Source organism: Benincasa hispida, chromosome 12 (assembly GCF_009727055.1).
Source record: "Benincasa hispida cultivar B227 chromosome 12, ASM972705v1, whole genome shotgun sequence".
Lineage (NCBI taxonomy): Eukaryota > Viridiplantae > Streptophyta > Magnoliopsida > Cucurbitales > Cucurbitaceae > Benincasa > Benincasa hispida.
The window spans coordinates 9,702,517-9,716,961 of NC_052360.1; positions in this window are offsets into that span (position 1 = coordinate 9,702,517).

The following is a 14,445-nucleotide window of genomic DNA, read 5'->3' on the forward strand; positions in this document are numbered from 1 at the left end:
ATCCAAACGGTGATAGAAACCGTTGGATTAAGGATTAAATCTCGACGGTGGCTAAGAGGACCGTTCGAGGTAAAGGAGACCGTTGTCTATAGATATATCCCAACGGTTTCTTGTTCCCCTTCGGTAATGAATGTAGAAATACTCGATGGCACCCTCAACCGCCGAGGACAAAAATTACCTCATGCCGACGGCTCAAACACCGTCAGGCCTTATAGTCAAAATCCAGACGGGTGTCCATCGGGATAAAACTCTAAATCCCGACAGAATTATACTGTCGGGGGTTTGTCCTTTTTTTTCCCGACGGCTTTCTTCAGGATCGTGTTGAAAAAAAACCCCATTCCTTTAATCCGTTGAAGATAATTCTTTTTCCCTATAGATAGGGACTTTCCAAACCGTCGGAAAAGTTTTTCCCTGAAGCTTTCCCTGACGGTATTGTCGATGACGATTCAAAACTATCGGCAGAAGGTTGATTGCCGACGTTGCGTTTTAGCTTCTGCCGACGGCCTCCAGTGTTCGAAATTGACCCAAATTCTTGTAGTGAAAATATTGCACTTAGATAACTTATATAAGTATTGCAAAATCCAAAGATACATTTCAACTTTCAAAAAAGTATTGTCATTTTTTACTATTTTGATAAGTTTTCATTTGCGAAAAAAAAAAAAAAAAAAAAAAAAAAAAAAGTTCTCTTGTTACTTCTCAACTATTATAAAAAAGTACATGATTAGAATTTAGTTAGATTTGCGTGAGTTGTGGAAAAAAATTTAGTCAACGGTTAATTTGTGTATTATAGAACTTAAATTTATGCAAAAAAAAAATGATATTTATTGAAATACCGATGTTTTACGAAGATTTTCTAACCGTGTTTTCTTTTTAAAAACTAGTTGCGAGTTGAGTGAAATTTGAATAAAGGGTTTTGAAAATTGCAAAACGTTGATTCATTTGAATAAGATGATAAAGCAACATAAAGTCCTCTAAATTTTATTAGCATAAGAACATCAGTTACACCTAACAAGTTTAGGAGTAAAAATTTATTTTAAGCTCCATTTAATAATTAGTTTTTCTTTACTAAGGTTCAGTTTTAAAAACTAAAAAAAAAAATTTAAATTTTAAAACTTGTTTTTTTTTAAAACTCAAACTCCAGTATAATTTTCAAGTATTTCTTTAATATATGTAGAAATTATAATAAACAAATTGAAAAGAAACAAATCTAAATTTTAAAAGCATAAAATAAGAAAAAGATAATACATTTATCAAAGGCCTTTAGTTTTTTCCTTTGATTTGTTTTCCAAACCATCCCACATGTTAGCATTTGTCCCAGATGGCAGAGTTTGAATATTTGACTCTTTTGAAAAACTATATTAACATTACTGGTCCCAAATTCACTAATAAATTTCTAGCTTTCAACCAAATAGGTGAGCACAGGTAATGAATCAATTGTTTTCAATATTTTGAAATGGGAATGTAAAGATATTATAAGAATAGTGCAGAACATCAATATATACCCTTAGATTAATTTTTCATAAAATGTAATCAAATAAATAATAATGGAGAATTAAGTTGATTACAATTATAAAGCTCAAGATTTAGATTAATATATTTATTAAAGTTTCAAATTAAATTGATATAATATTAGTTTTTGAGATTTAAAATTTGATAACAATTCTTTCAAAATTCAGGATTTTAATTAATTTACAATTATTACTTTAAGTTTTAAATTGATACGGACACCTTGTAATATAAATTGGTATTTGTCCTAAAAAAAAATATTATAAAAATTGCAGTAAGTAAAATTATTTGAAAATGAGCAGGCAATGGAGAGAGGGAGTATGAAAGGAGCTTCACTTTTACACCTTAGTTTTGTTAGCAAAAAGAGATTTGGTTTTTTTTTCCCTCGACCGTTTATGCCCAACACAAATGGGATTAGTAATACAATCATCATTATTAGTGATGGAGAAGCAATCTTCCATAAATTTTAAAATAATTTACTTTTTTTTTTTTTTTTTTTTTTTTGAATTTCTTCTAGATTCATTTTATTTTCTAACCCAACAAACTCCCTTCCGAATGAAATCACCGGCGCTGAAACACTTTCGAATTTGACATTATATTTTATAGTTACTAAATTATTTATATGAAATTCGTATTTTATTGACTTTATAAATATGTTCTAAGATAATTTGATGAGTACTATATAGTTGTGTATATAATTAACATTTAAGAAATGTAGTTTCTGCACTATGTTTATTTACTTCTTAAATTTTAAGTATTATTGTTCTTAATCATAATTTTTTTTATTCTGAACATTACAACTGTTAATGTTGAAAATGACACATTTCATAATTTAACCTCCGTAGTCGTGGAGACACCTTTCTATTTTAAAAAATTTGTAGTGGGTGGCTAATTTAGGAATAGGATATTTTAAAAATATCACACATTTTTTTTTCATTTTGGCAGATATAACCCACTTTGCTTTTTAACCTTTACGACGCCTCTTCTCAGTTATCCCTCTCACCAGGAAATCTGAACCATCGAAAGTGCTCCACGACCGCCACATCGAGGCCGGAAATTTTGATAACGTTCGAACAAAATCTCCCCTTTTCTCGCCGGAAATTCGAAAAAAAAGTTTAAAAAACACCACAGAGAAGAAATTAACCTCACAGACGGCTGAAACTGCATTTGGAAACTCTGAATTACTTGAAGCGAAGTCTTCGATGATTTCAAAAAAGAGCCCGGAGCGGAAAGAAAAAAAAAAGGTCTTTTATTTGCAGAGGAATCAGGCTTTTTCAGGTTTTAGGTTAGAGAAGAGAGAGAGGAGAGGATTAAAAAGGGGAAAGTATGGGGTTTTGGGAAAGATATGAAGGCGAAGGGTATTGTAGCGATTTTTGGAAAAAGAAAAGGCGGTTTTTTTTTATGAGAGGTTTCGCTAATTAAGAAATAAATCTAAAACATACATAATAATTTTTAAGTACCTTGCTAAAACTATATACTTTAATTTAAACTCTCTTAATCACACACATTTCTCGATGCATTTCTTTCGTATTTTTAAAGTGTATCAATTTGCTCTATTCAATACGTATATCAATTATTATTTATAGTGTATCAAGTATGTTCAATAGCTATATTAAGGTATATTTTTATTAATGTTATCAATGGTATCAAATATATCAGGGTTATTAACTAGTAGTATAACCAAGTGTATCAGGTAAGGTTGGATTTTTTTTTTTTATCATTGCAAAAATAATAAAAATCCTAGACTTATGGGCCTAACTGTCTTAAACTTATTTTGCTAAAATTTGTAAGAAGCCATTTTTTCAACAACGTAAATGAACCATAGAATTTTTAATTATAATTAAAATTTACTTTAAAGTGAAATTTTGACTATTTTCCAATTTATAAAAATAAAATACTCATCTAAAAGTCAACTTCAACCCTAATAATCAAATCGATTTAGACTCCATCAAAATAATGTAGGTTTTGAATTATATATATCTTCTAAACTTAAGAAAAAAAATCTATTAAGGTGACCCTCAACCTCTAATATATCATTTTTAAAAAAATAAATTAAATAACTATGTTTAATTCTTGCTACTTTAAACATTTTGTTTCAATTTTAAATTCTTATTACTTTTTAAATATTTACGTTTTGCCGTATGCCAAAAATAGTGCTTATGTTACTTTGGGAGTTAGTTTGACATGTAAGACACTAACATGACACACAAAAAAAAAAAAAAAACTTCTCTTCAACTTTCTCTCACCTCCCAACAAGAACTTAGTTACAACTGGCTATCAATTCTCGAGATTCCGATATTCAAATTCCGCTACCCTACACTTTAATTATCCTTATTTTTACTCTCTCTTCTTATTCTCCCTTCCGTGTCCCTTTTTAAATTCTTTCAGCTTTTATGGTCTTCTCCCCATTTTTTGAACTTGCAACCAACTATATCAACTTCAAAATTCATGAAATTTTAGAATCTACGAAGGAAATTTAAATCTGGCAATTTTAAAAGAATCCAAATTTATGTAAAAAATTTTGGATATTTCTAAGAAACAGCAGTTTTGTTGAAAATTTTGATTTTTACGATGAAAGGATCTGGCCATGACTTTCCATCTTTTACAACTCCCTTAAAATTCCTCAAAAGTTTTTAAGCCGATCATTCAATTCAAACTCTTAGAGCTTCCAAACTCAATTTTAAACCATTAATGGTCAAATTTAATTAAACAGAGAAGAACACGAAGAATAGAGATAGGAGGAGCTTAAAAACATTTGCCAAAGCAACCCTTATTTTTCGTTGGTTGTTAATTAGCGCCTAGTTGTGTAATGGATTTTGTTTAATTGTATACTTGTCTATGTAGTTTAGTGAGTCCATAGGTTGGTTAGTTTTTCTAGGCCTTTTTAGAATTGGTTGAGTCTTTCTTAGGGTCTATTTTTTACTTCCATTGATACGTATTATATAATATTTATATATATATATATATATTATATCCTATACCTCTCTGGTAAAATACATCTAAGTGAAATACATTAATATTTTTAAACTTGTATTTAGAGCAAGAATTAGGCTTAGCCTCTGTCATTTCATACCATCAATTAGCCTCATGATCCGTGCGCCATCAAGCATCATGGTTTTTCGTTTTCGTCTGTAGTTTGTGTTCATTGCCACTTAGAGGCATTCGTCTATCTGCCAGTTTTTTTGCGTATTTCGTTCTGCGGGATTTCAGTCGTCCATTTTCGTTCGCCACTTTTCTGTCTGCCGCTGCATCATCAACCTCTATTGTCGGGTTTGTCGTTGTTTTCCGCTCACCTCAACTGTTGCGTCATTACGCCATTTCCACCCTCTTTTGTTCGTAGGGTTCTGTCCGCCTCAACTATGCGTCGAACGAATCTATTCGATTCAAGCCAATCACGGCCCAAGCCGGACCACACCCAAAGCAAGTCGGAGGGCTAAGCCAAGTCGGCCAAGTCGAACAAAGTTGAGCCATCAAGCGGAGGGCTGTTCAAAACCGAGGTCGCCAAGTCGAGCCGTTCTGGGTTTTCTCCTAGTTGAGCGAATTTCAGCCAAGCCATTTTTTTCCTTTCTCTCCCCAATTGAGCCAAACTCCCCCTTTGCCGTCGAGCTGCATGAAGAAAGATCATATTATTTTGCCTATACACTAGTGACGAATAATCTTACTTGGGCCATCGAAATGAAGAGTTTTCTAATTGGGTGTAAGTTATGGCGTACATCGATAGTCCTCAACCCGATTCAGGTTATCCACCCAAGGACTATATAAATAAATTTGTAACGATTAGAATGTTTAGGATATAAAAATCATCAGATCATCACTGCTTGGCGAATACGTCCTATTTACCTTGCCATCCATGTCAGTTTTGATGCATTTGATGCATGCCAGAGTTTTGTTGGATTTCTACATTCAGTCTGTTGGTTTAGCTCATTATTATCACTATAGAAGCATCTCTTTAATCTTACTCTGAAAGACTGGTCAATCCTTTAATGAACTATTTGCCTCTACTATCTCTTATGTCAATGGGACACATTGGATGAAGGCTCAAATCTATTTGATCATCTCTGTCTTATTAAGGTTTCTTATATCTTTCATCCAGGAATTATGAGTCTATTATCCCTGCTGCTTTTTTTTTACATCGCAATTTTCCCTTTCATCATGGGACTTGGCATAAAAAGAAAAATCCTGTTTGAAGGAAAAATGCCCTCCACAATCTGAGGTTATCCCCAACAATCACCGGTACTTCTAAAAGCTCTCTCAAAAAGTTGTAAGCTTTACTGCGGCACCAAATTTGTTGACTGCTAAAGTTGAGTGCAGGGCTACTATCCATCTCAAGCAATGGCCATATCTTGGTGAAAAATTGTCCACGACATCTTGATCTCTTGGGGACATTTTTCAATGTCAAAGACATGTTAAACCTGTCCCCATGGTTGCTGTCTCTTCTGTTGAGCCGGAACCTTCTTCCGTCTACCTTTTAAATGAGTGACTTTACAAGATCTAAAAAGTGATTTCATCCATTTCCACTTGCAGCCAAATCCTCCTTGATTTCGCTTGTAACAATGACTCTTAATTTTCCACAATCCACCCTGCCTCAAATCTTCTTCCTTCTATATTACTGACGATAATTGTTATGAACCATATTCCCCATGTTGGCTCCGTTTGGAACACTCCCCTCAACCTACAAACTTTTCCAAATTTCTTTTTTTTTTCTATCCAAAATCTGAAAACCTTTAAAATCTTCCCCTTAATCCGGACAGATCTGAACTACTGTTTCTTTCCTTAACTGGTTGATTTTTTTATTTTTTCATCATTAAGTTTTATCCAGTAGGACCTCCAGCGCTGCCGTTGTTGGCAGCCAATCTGGTGAAGACAGGGTTTAATCCATGTAGAAAATCTCCATCTTGTAAAACAGTCTGGTAAGCCGTTATGCGGGGAAATCCTCTTACCATCCTCTTAAACCTTTGCCCTAAGCATCGCTGAAGCGATCGTTCGATACCCCAACTTCGAGTGGAAAAATCAATAGCAAAATTTTCAATCAGTGGCGCAAAAAGAAGGGCCACCCGAATTTTTCCCGCGAACCAACAGTCAACGTGGAAATTCAAATAGGCCAGATCACAGGCGAACTCAAGAATAGACCGCAAGGGGCTACTGAGTTCAATGGAACTCCCGCGTAACCCATGGGGTACGGGGAAAGAGCAATGTCAAGTTGTGACATCGCGTAGTGGAAAGACTATGGCGAGGGAGAAGAAGGAACCTAGCCAGACTGCTCCAATTATGCTAGAACCAGAGATTGCGTTGACTCGAGGAGAAATCGAAGAAAAGGAAGCAATGGAACCAAAGATTGCATCTACCTCAGAACCGAAAGAACAGGGGACTGTAAGAATACAACTGCCACCATTCCTCCAGAGACTCAAAAAGAAGAAAAACAATGAGGTACAATATCAACGCTTCATGAATATGTTAAAACAGTTGCATATTAATATTCCGTTCACTAAAGAAATTGAGGAGATGCCCGTATATGCAAAGTTTCTAAAGGATATAGTGACAAAGAAGAGAGGCACTGGTAAGTTTGCAACGGTGGCTTTGACGCAGAGTTCAAAATCTATAATCCCACCGAAAATGCGCGACCTTGGGAGTTTCATTATACCTTGCTCTATTGGAGGATTATACAACGGTCAAGCGCTATGCGATCTCGGGGCTAGCCTTAACTTGTTTCCCCTGTCAATTTTCAAGCAACTGAATGTGGGGCAACTTGGGCCTACAACAATGTCTCTTCAATTAGCAAATAGACTCTTGTGCATCCAGAGGGGATGGTGAAGGATGTTCTAGTTACAATACCAACAGACTTCATCATCCTAGACTACGAAGTAGACAAGGATGTGTCCATCATTCTGGGGTGACCATTTTTATCCACCAGTCGTGCCTCGATTGATATGTACAAAGGAGAGATCATGCTGAGTGTGAACGGACAGAAGCTCGGGTTTGACATTATTCGAGCCATGAAATATCCTAATGAAGAGGACCTCAACGAATCTGACGATGAACCAAGTTTGAATGACGAAGAGAAGCCTGAAGACGAAAATGAGGATGAGGATGCGATCGCATACATTGTAGCATACAATGCGATCAACCAAAGAAGAGGAGATGATTGCATCCCAAGAAGATAAGCCGACAGTCAATGAAGAAAGAAAAATAACAAAACCATCCTTGGAACAACCACCAACAATAGAGCTGAAGACCCTTCCTAACCACTTGAAGTATGCGTTTCTGGGGCAGAATGAAAAGCTACCTGTAATCATTTCCTTTGCACTTAATGAAGACCAAGAAAATGTGTTGTTGAGCATTCTGAGAAAGTATGTAAAAGCAATTGGTTGGACGCTCGCAGACATCAGAGGAATTAGCCCCGCATACTACATGCATAGGATTCGTCTCGAAGAGGATCACAAAGGATCGATCGAACATCAACGCAAACTCAATCCTGCGATGAAGAAGGTCGTAAAGAAGGAGATAATCAAGTGGTTATGCAAGCATCATCATCTATCCAATAGCCGACAACACGTGGGTCAGCCCCGTGCAATGCGTACCAAATAAAGAAGGGATGACGATAGTCCTTAATGAAAATAACGAACTGATACCACAAAGAACCGTCACAGGATGGCAGATTTTCATGGACTACCACAAATTAAATGCGGCAACAAAGAAGGATCATTTCCCTTTGCCTTTTATCGACCAAATGCTAGATCGCCTAGCTGAAAATGACTTCTACTGCTTCTTGGATGGGTATGCCGGCTATAACCAGATCATGATTGCTCCAGAGGATCCAGAAAAAACCACATTCACCTGCCCGTATAGAACATTTGCGTTTTGACGCATGCCATTCGGCCTCTGTAATGCGCCGAGCATTTTCCAAAGGTGTATGATGGCCATCTTTTCTGAATATCTCGAAGACTCTGTAGAATTATTCATGGACGACTTCTCTATGTATGGATAAACATACGAAGTCTGTCTTAACAACCTGGAGAAGATATTGAAAAGATGCAAAGAGACGAACCTCGTGCTTAATTGGGAAAAATGTCATTTTATGGTGAAGGAAGGCATTGTGCTTGGGCACAAGGTCTCTAAGGATGGGTTGGAAGTGGACAAGGCAAAAATTGAGGCAATTGAAAAGTGACCACCTCCAATGAATGTAAAGGTTGTCAGGAGCTTCTTGGGACATGTTGGCTTTTCTAGATGTTTACTCAAAGACTTTTCAAAGATTGCTCGACCACTGAGTGTGTTGATGGAGGCAGATAGAAAGTTTGACTTCGATGACCAATGCCTCAACACATTCGAGATTTTGAAGAATACATTAACGACCGCACCCATGTTGATCACACCAGACTGGACACAGCCCTTTGAATTAATGTGTGACGCAAGCGATTATGCGATGGGAGCAGTGCTGGTGCAGAAGAGAAAAGCAATACTACATCTCATCGCATATGCGAGTAAAACCTTGAATCCTGCTCAAACAAACTACACCACCACAGAAAAAGAATTGCTTGCGGTGATATTTGCATTGGAGAAATTCAGAGCCTATTTGCTGGGAACTAAAGTACTCATCCACACTGACCACTCGGCTATAAAATATTTGATGACAAAGAAAGATGTGAAGCTGAGATTAATTAGATGGGTTCTCCTCCTCCAAGAATTCGTTATGGAAATCATTGATCGCAAGGGGATGGAGAACCAGGTTGTGGACTATTTATCTAGATTAGAAAATCCAGAAGTTGACCGCAACAGTCAGAAGTGAGCGCAACGTTCCCAGACGAGCAGCTATTTAAGATTGAAGAATTACCATGGTACGCAAACGTGGTAAATTTTCTGGTTTGCAAGCAATTTCTCGAAGATTATACCAACCACCAAAATCGGCGGCTCAGACATGAATGCAAATCATATTATTGGGATGAGCCAAATCTTTATAAAATGGGGTCAAACCAGATTCTGCAACTGTGTGTACCGGATGCTGCTCACCACTGCATATTATCACAATGTCATGACTCGCCATATGGAGGGCACTTTGGAGGCCAACACACAGCAACAAAAGTATTACAAAGTGGGTATTATTGGCCAACACTATTCAAGGATGCAAGAAACTACATGATGAAGTGTGACCAGTGCCAATGCACGGGTAATATTTCATGGAAACATGCGATGCCCATGAACATCATTTTAGAACTGGTATTGTTCGACGTATGTGGTATTGACTTTATGGGACCATTTCCTCCATCGAATTGTCCCAAATATATTTTGTTAGCCATCAACTACGTTTCCAAGTGGGTAAAAGCGGTAAGTGATGCGGCAGTAGTCTCCAAATTTCTGAAGAAAAATATTTTCACTCGTTTTGGCACTCCACGTGCCATAATAAATGATGAAGGCTCCCACTTTTTCAATCACATAGTTAACAACTAGCTGCTTAAATATAATGTCCTCTATAAAGTGGCCACCGCATATCATCCACAAACGAATGGTCAAGCTGAAGTGTCCAATCGGGAAATCAAGCTGATACTAGAGAAGGTGGTAAAGCCTTCACGAAAAGATTGGGCAACAAAGCTGGACGACACACTGTGGGCATACAAGACCGCTTATAAGACACCTATAGGCATATCTCTGTATTCGCTGGTGTTTGGCAAGGCATTTCATTTACCACTTGAGCTGGAGCACAAAACGCTGTGGGTGGTGAAAAAGCTTAACTTCGACTTAAAAGTAGTAGGGGAAGCAAGAAAACTCCAATTGGTCGAGCTAGATGAATGGAGAACGCGAGCTTATGAGAATGCTAAAATTTACAAATAACGAGCAAAACGTTGGCATGACAAACATCTATGCGGAAAGAATCTCCACGTCGGACAAAAGGTCTTACTTTTCAATTCACAACTACGGCTCTTTCCTGAAAAATTAAAGTCACGCTAGTCCGGACCCTTTGTAATCAAAGAAATATTCCCACATGGTGCGGTTGAACTGATTAATAAGGAAGGGACCCACACATTCAAGGTTAATGGGCAAAGAGTCAAGACATATTGCGGGGGTGATTTTCATCGAAAAAAGACCTCTGTATACCTGAGAAATCCGGAACGAAGAAAAATCGAGTGGCCTTGCGTTGGTATGCGACAGAAAATCATCAGGGTCGCAAGTCTTTTGGAATATCCTTTTCTTACCAATGATTAATGAACTCTCACTACTCCTCTTTCTTTTAACTGCTATTCGAAACGATTCAAACGTGCTCATGAAACTCTTTGGTAAGAGATCCTTCATATTTAAGCTATATTAAATAACCTAGGCTTTTAGTTTATTGGATTTGGGTTAAATGTTAAATAAAACAATACTTTATTTTATTAAATAAATAATTTGTGTATAATTAACTTACAAACTATGAAACTACGAGATTTAGGGCATCAAACCCTAACACATATACTTTTGAACTAATTATATCACTTTCATTTTCAATGGGAAATAAGTGAACGCTCGAGTCAAGTGGAGTAGACATATATATACAATCAAAATAGTTATATTTTCTAAAAGTTTTTTCTCGATATAATGTGATTGGTTAAAAAAAATCCATCTGGATTTTTTGTTATTTTCATACTTAGAATAAAATTAGTCTCATTGAGATCTTTCATATCAAGATGCCTGCTCAACAAATGCTTTATTCATTTATAACAAAAATTATTTGAGTCAAAGATCAATAAATCATCAACATATAGGTTAATAATAACATGAGAATCTTTCCATGATTTATAATAGATGCACTTGTCACGTTCATTTGGTTTATAATCATTATTTAGCATGCAAGAATTAACATTTTCATGTCACTGCTTTGGAGCTTGTTTTAAGCCATATAGGTATTTATAAAGCTTACACACTTTGTTCTCTTGTCTGCTCTATAAAACCTTCAGACTTTTCCATATAAATTTTTTCTTCTAAATCACCATTTAGAATAGATGTTTTCACATCCATTTGATGAATATTCGTATAAAAAATTGCAACAATTGCAATTAACAATCTAATGGACATGATTCTTGTAACTGGAGGAAATATATCAAAGAAGTCTAAATCAGGACCATTTAGAAAAGATGTTTTTACATCCATTTGATGAATATTCAAACGAATTGGTGTTTCCTGAACATTGTAAACATAAAAATCAAGACCAAAATCTTTCACAATTCTAGTTCTCTTACTCCTCCTCAATTCAGCTGAAGAATTGTTGTCATTATTATCATAAAGAGTCGAGGAACCAAACTTAGAACTTTGTTCACTTCTATGATGCCACTATTTCTTGAATTGAAAGGAAAATTTTCTTCATGAAGAAATGCATTTTTTGATTCAAATATCACCTTCTGTTCAATATCAAGATATCTATAGGTTGTACTATTAATTGCATATCTAAGAAAAACAGAAATGGTAGCTTTAGATCCTAATTTTGGTCTTTTAGGATATGTTAGTCTTACAAAAGCTAAACATCCTTAAACCCTTAAATATCCCAAATTTAGTTTATACCCTTTCCATAATTGAAAAGATGTAATCTTTTTCTTTTTATGTGGCACTCTATTTAACACATGAGAAGCAGTCAAACTGCTTCACACCAAAGATTAAAAGATGCACCTGATTCTAGTAGCATAGCATTCTTCAAACAATTAAGATTCTATTTTTCCTCGCTGCTACTCCATTAAAAGTAGGTGAATATGGGGGAGTCTCATGAATTATTCCTAATGATTCAACATATAAATTTAATTCAAATGATTCATATTCTCGACCTCTATCACTTCTAATTCTTTTAATTTTTCTACCAAATTGATTTTCAACTTTGAGGAGATTTTTTTTTTTTTTTAATTCTTAAAAGCATCACTTTTATTTTTCAAGAAATAAAAACACAAGTATATTTTGAGAAATTATCAATAAAAATGATAAAGTATCTATTTCCTGCTCTAGTTAAAATTTCTTCAAATTCACACAAATCTGTGTGAATTAATTATAGTAATTCAGTATTTCTTTCAATACTTTTATGAGGTTATTTTTTTTATCTTAGCTTTACTACATGTTTCACATTTCTCAAAATTAATTTTTAAGCTAGGAAATAATCCAAGGCTACTCATTATCCCCACATATTTACTATTTATATGATATAAACGAGCATGCCAAAATTTAAAGAAGAGAGCATGGAACTGGTAGATGCTTTATTGATATTCTCAATGTTCAATTTGAACATTCTATCATAGACCTTTCCCAACAAAAGTTCCCTTTTTTATATCACATACTTATCAAATTCCATAGTTTGTTTAAAGTAAACTTTATTAAGAAGATAACTCGACACTAAATTCTTCCTCATTGAGGGTGAATTTTAATTTAACCTCACCACTTCCCAAAATTTGGGTGGTATGAGAATCACTAAAACGGTTTATAGTATATAAATAAGGTTGGGTGTCTTATTCTGGTAACACTATCAGATGCGGACCACTCTGTAATTGTTACAATTTGTTGTAAAGTGCTACAACGAAGTGATCTTGATTCGTTCATTAAATGACATGTGGAACGGGGGAGTTCTATGCAATGAGTTTGCATAAGATCTTATAAAGAAATAAGTCACTCTTACTTTATAACTTTGTTTACTGTTTAAAGACTGTTTCAAATTGATGACCTAGGTAACTCGACCATAATCCTGAGCTAACTATGAACTCCTGTTTATTCTAGATTATCCTTAGATTTGCATAGGTGAGGGTTGAATCAACAGTGTCGGCTCAATAAGCCTCCCATTTTAGGGGTAAGATCAGGTAGATAGCTGAGGACATAGGATGCAAGACAGAATTCACCTATCTGATTTAGGGATAGTAAAGAGGTTGTTCTCTTAAGTACTAAATCTTGGTCTTGAACAAGGGGCCCCACCCTCTTATTGGCCCAAGAGGGACTCGGTTTAGTGATCGGTTCACAAACCAATTGTTCATTAGAGGATCAATGGGACTTAAGAAGCAAGATGTAATTTCGGGGGTAAAACAGCATTTGACCTTGCCGTTATTACAGACAACTTGTGGGTTTACTTATTGGTTATGGTTAAATCAAGTGGACAGAAATATATCTACAGTGAGAAGAGTGCAACTACTCAGCTATAGTGGTGTGTCTCAGTAGTTAACGAATATTGATTAATTTTGTTTAAAAAGTTTAGCCAATTAATCTCAAATTGTTGGAGCTCATGATCTGTAGGTCCATAAGGTTCCTCTACTAGCTCGTAAATCTTGGATTAGTATATTGAGTGAATTTGAAGCATTCAAATTTAATTTGGGAATTATATTTGAAGTGTTCAAATTTTATATTAAGATTTGGATTTGAATTGTTGAATTTCAAATTAGGGTTTAGATAATTATATTCGATATAATTTGAAATTAAACATAGTTAGAGAGTTTAATAATATTTAAATGATGATTTAAATATTGATTACATGTATAGGATTCATGTATGAATTAGGTGTTTAAGTAATTTAATTTTTTATATTAAATTGTTTTTAATATAAATTTGTTTAATTAATTAAAATAAATCAATTTCAAAATTAAGAAATTAGATTTTGAAAATTGGAATTTGTTTAATTTAATTAAATTGAAGTTTGTTTAAACTTAATTAAATTTCTTAATTGATTTTTGAGAAAAATCAATTGGAGATTGATTTGAGTAGTGCAAATTTCCAAAAAATTTTAACTCTGGGTGGATTCAACACAATTAGACACCTAGACCACTCCTTAATGCTCTTTAATGTGACAATGAGCTGAATCTCCTAGTGCTTGCATGTATGAGATGCATAAGAGCTTTAATTTTGGTGATTAAGGCTGAAGTTGCATGTTGAACATCAGTGGGTTTATGCAGAAAAATAGTTTATGTTTCTCCCTTTTCAAACCCTCATCTTCTCTTACTCAATTCCCTTCTATTC